General features: G+C 53.9%; 1 long non-coding RNA gene across 1 annotated transcript in view; it reads left to right on the plus strand.

Annotated features, from left to right (window-relative positions):
• Positions 1-544: 544 nt before the first annotated feature.
• The window catches only part of LOC104996967, a 9392-nt gene continuing 5390 nt past the window's right edge, over positions 545-4546 (plus strand). The window contains exon 1 of the long non-coding RNA XR_826276.1: positions 545-673. This is a non-coding gene — a long non-coding RNA (uncharacterized LOC104996967). The remainder of the gene's footprint in view (positions 674-4546) is intronic.

The raw sequence follows: 4546 nt of genomic DNA on the forward strand, positions 1-4546 counted from the left end.
AGAAGCCCACGGGCTGGCGGAAGCCCTGTAGAGGGGCCTGGCCCAGCTGAGCAGGCACAGAAGTCTTCCTGGAGGAAGTGGCACTGTGCTGAGTCTTGAAAGGGAGGCAAGGAGCCCCCGCCACCAGGAAGCCTTCCCTGACCTGCCTACGCAGAGGTATCGTGCCTTTCCTTTTGCACAGCATCCCGCATCTTCAGCTACTTGGAACTTGCTTTGTTCTGCGGCCTACGTATGTGTACAGGACCTGCCATACCCAGATGCTTAGTACGTTCCCCTGTTTTAGCCTGGTGAGTTCTCAGGGGCTCTGAGGTCTGGTTAAGACTCTAGTTTTACAGATGAGCAAACTGAGATGCTGGAGGTGAAGTGCCTTGTCCGAGGTCCCCTTGCCAGGCAGTATCAGCTCTGATACGAATTCGGTTTGGTCCCTATCTAGCAACCTTTGTACTTCACGTCAAAGGAATTTATACATAGCAGGGGCTCAGGAAATGGTTTTTTTTTTTTTTTTTTGAGATGACACAAAAACGAAGTGTAGGCTTTTTTCTAGAGGCCAGAGGAGGAGACTCTCTCCTGGCTGCACAGATACAGCTCGGAGGAGGTTTGCATCCCTGGTAACCCCTCACAGGACCTGCTGCGGGGAGCTGAGTGGTTTATACCTGGTAGCCTGGGCCAAGAGGTGAGTGAGCCTTGGGGAAAACTGAAGCTAACTCCAGGGGACCCCGTGTGGCCTCTCCCCATCCCTCCCCTCCCCTCCCCTCTCCTCCATCCCCTCCTTTTTCTTAAAAAAAAAAAAATGTTTACTTTTATTTGTCTGCACTGGGTCTTTGTCGCGGCGCGCGCGTGCTCTTTGGTCTTTGCTGTGGTCTGCAAGACCGCTACTTGCGACTCGCGAACTCTTAGTTGTGGCGGCGGGATCTGGTTGCCTGACCAGGGGTTGAACTTGGGTCCCCTGCATTGGGAGCTTGGAATCTTAGCCACTGGACCAGAGGGGAAGTTCCCTTCCTTCCTTCTTTCCTTTTTCCTTCTTTCTGCCTTTAAATCTTGCTCTCCCTTTCTTCTTTTTCTTTCTTTTCCTTTTATTAAAAATGACCGAGAAGATTTTCCTTCATACGCTTCTTTTTCTTAGCTGCGATCATGCGGGGTGTTGGGTGCTGTGTTTGGTGAGGGAGCAGACTGCCTCCTCCTCCAGGGAGGGCAGCCCCGCGCTGAGTCACTCCCGTCCGGCCCGCATCCGGCCCCGCCCCCGCTGGCGTGCTGGAGCCCCGCGTCCTCGCGTCCACCTGCTGCCCCTCCCCTCGCGGCTCCCTTCATTAATCCTAGGGGCCTCCTTGGAAGGAAGGCTGGCCACACGCAGGCAAGTGAGCCCTGGTCTCTGCCCGCAGTTAATCTGGGCCGAGGGAAAATTCTTGAAGACTGGGAAGGGGTGGGGGTGGCAGCCCCCGGAGCAGGGCTAAGAGGTTTGGAGGCAGGAGGATGGAGCCAGCCCCTGAGGAGGGGGTCGGTGAGGGGGACGGGCTTCCAAGGTGCAGGAGCAGGGCCGGAGCCCCTTGCTCCACCCCAGGGAGAGGGAAGGGGTGCAGGAAGGAAGGCCAGGCTTGGTTTGCAGGGAGGGTGTGGCCCAGCTGGGGATGCGGCTTCAGTGGGCCTCAGTTTCCCCATCTGTCACCAACTGAGGCTCAGCCACTCATCCTGGGATTCCTTCAGCTCTCAGGGTGTCCATTCCGACCCGTCAGGATGGCGAGTCTGGGGCAGTCTGGGGGTTCGGTTTCTCACTCGGAGGGATGCTGGGCCTCATGACCCTCAGGGACATGGCAGAGTGGAGAGGCTCGCCTCTGGGTGGCCTGCGCACCCAGGCAAGACCCCTGCCCCGACCCGGATATCACCCCACCCCCCACCTCCATGCCCTTGTCTCTCCTGAGTCAGTTCTTGCTTCTTTAGGACCTGGTGGCCTCCCTGAAGGCAACACCCTGCTCAGGTGAGGGCTGCCTGTCTGACCTCGAGCAGGGCGCAGGTGGCACCCAGGGGTGGATGCGGGGGGACGTAGGGGGAGGGAAGCCCTGTGTTGAGTTGCCCTTTCCTTCCCCTGAAGATGGAAGGTTCCCATCACGCCCTTCATTTTCCTGTCACCTATTGTCATCCGAGGTGGCTGAGGTTTGTGAGCTTTCCTAAGCTGTTGTCAGGCTTACGGGAGACAAAGTCCTGTGGCTTCTTAAGCGATCATTTCTCATGTGTTGACTGACAGTTGGAAAGGGGACTTGGGGCCTCTGGGGCTTCGGCCACCGCCTGGGAGCCAGGGGCGGGGGGCACCCCGCAGAGCTCGGGGTCTCCCTCTGGGGGTGAGCCCCTCCCCGGCCTCAGATTCCCTCTGAGGTAGGTGGACTGCATCATCTCTTGGCTCCTCCCAGTTGAAAAGTTCTCTGATCTAAATCCATCCATCAAACACTATTTTGAGGGTTTTGAAGTGAAGCCTGGGTGTTTTACATCAACCTACACACCTACCCTGAATATTCATCGGAAGGACTGATGCTGAAGCTGAAACTCCAATTCTTTGGCCACCTGATGTGAAGAACTGACTCATTGGAAAAGACCCTGGTGCTGGGAAGGATTGAAGGCAGGAGAAGGGGGTGGCAGAGGATGAGGTGGTTAGATAACATCACCAACTCAGTGGACGTGAATCTGAACAAACCCTGGGAGATACTGGAGGACACAGGAGCCTGGTGTGCTGCAGTCCATGGGGTCGCAAAAAGTCTTACATGACTCTCAGACTGAACAACAGCAGTTATCTCACACCTTCCAGAGTTTGAAAGTCTCTTTTGACAAGCGTCTCAAACGAACACAGTTCTGGACCAGAGGGGCTCTGGCTCGTGAGCCTTTTCTTCTGAGGAGCTGACTAGTCCCCTCTACATCCTGTAGGTTTGTTTGCTCCCAGTGGGAAGTTGCACAGTGAAGAACATCTCTGTGTTACTCTGAAGGCCCTCATGTCTTCAGTGTGATGGGGGCAAGCTCAGTGAGAGATGGATAAAAAAGCAGTGCCATCAGTAAATATCAGAGGATGGGGGGAGGGGTGTGAGGAAGCTCAGAAAAAGCATCCTAAGTACAGTTATGTAACAAATCAGGCATTCTATTATTCTCCTGGAGCCATACTTCTGCTCCCCAAATTGACCGGTGGAGGTATTTCCAGTTAAGGTCCATTTGCCCTTTTATTCAGGCTCATGCTATTTCTGGTTATGGTGACTGACAGGCACAGCCCTGCAGCATTCCAGATGCTGGTTCATGTTTCCCAGCCTCCCTTGAGGTTATGTTGGGTCACGTGACTAGCTCTGACCAATGGGGCTGTGAGTAAAAGTGACATGTGTGCCTTCTGGCTTGTGGCACTTAAGAGCCAGTGGGACTTTTTGATATCCCTCTTCTCCTGCTGTGGCCCTGGAGGCCACCAGGAGTGGCTTAGAGAGTCAGGAGGGCTGCTAACGTGCAAAGTATAGGAAATCAGTGAAACTGCCTTTCTTGTGTCAAGCTCTTACCATTAGCGATTATTTTGTTTCTGCATCACAGCCTGTCTGAGGCTGACTAATGTGAGGATGTAGAAATGAATGGTACCCACATCACCAGACTGGGAGTCCTAACTCTGAAACTCTTGCCTAGAGCACTGGGCTGGCTGTGGAACTTGGTTTCCCCTCCTGGAAACTAAGCGATATCCAACTGGTGGGTAAGGACATTGGAAGGGTAGATGTCAACAGTCCAGCCCATGCTTGGCGCATAGTAGGGGCCCAGATTGTTTCTGTTCTTGTCTGGAAGCCCATCCCTGTGTTTCCACTCCTTCGCAGCCTAACAGGAAGACAGTCCTGTTACATCCACGTCATTTGTGCCTGCGTTTGGTCAAAGCTGCAGACGCCTGTGTCTGGGCGTGGGCCCAGCACTTCTCAGAAGTGTGAACTCTCCAATCGGCTCCCCTAGGGCTGCACACACAGGCTGGAAGGTGGCAGAGCCATCCAGATCAGTCCTGCCCAGGCTAAAGCTTTCCTAAGAGGGGTCCATGGGAGGTGAAGGGGGGAGGGTGCTGGGAAGAAAAGAATTTTCTTTCACATCTGGCACGTGTAGGAGCTGGGCTGGTCTTGTTGGCTTGGATGATTCACTAGTGTGGGGGGTGGTGGGGGAGGAGAGGGCAGTGGGTCTTCTATTTCACCCCAAATACTTTTCAGTAAAACTCCAGAGACCCACCTCTTATCCAAACCCATATCCTTAGTCCTGCATGGTCGTTGGCTATACTGCAAAGTAGTTAGTTCTCTGTTGTCTCTGACTTTTTAAAATTCTTTGTTTATTAAACCCCCAAATGAAAATGAAACCACACGCTAAGCTAACACCTCCAGTGGCTGAAGGATTTCAGAGGAGCAGGCTCATGTTTTAGACTCAACTTTGTGGAGGTGCTGGGTGCGAGTTTACTTGGGGGGGTTGTGATCTGAAGGCTGATGGAAAGGCCCTTCTGCACCCCTAGAATTTCCCCCACTGACTTTCTGCCCTTCCCCAAGTTCTGCCTTTATAATGGGAGTCT

This window comes from Bison bison, unplaced genomic scaffold, assembly GCF_000754665.1.
Source record: "Bison bison bison isolate TAMUID 2011002044 unplaced genomic scaffold, Bison_UMD1.0 scf7180017864302, whole genome shotgun sequence".
NCBI lineage: Eukaryota > Metazoa > Chordata > Mammalia > Artiodactyla > Bovidae > Bison > Bison bison.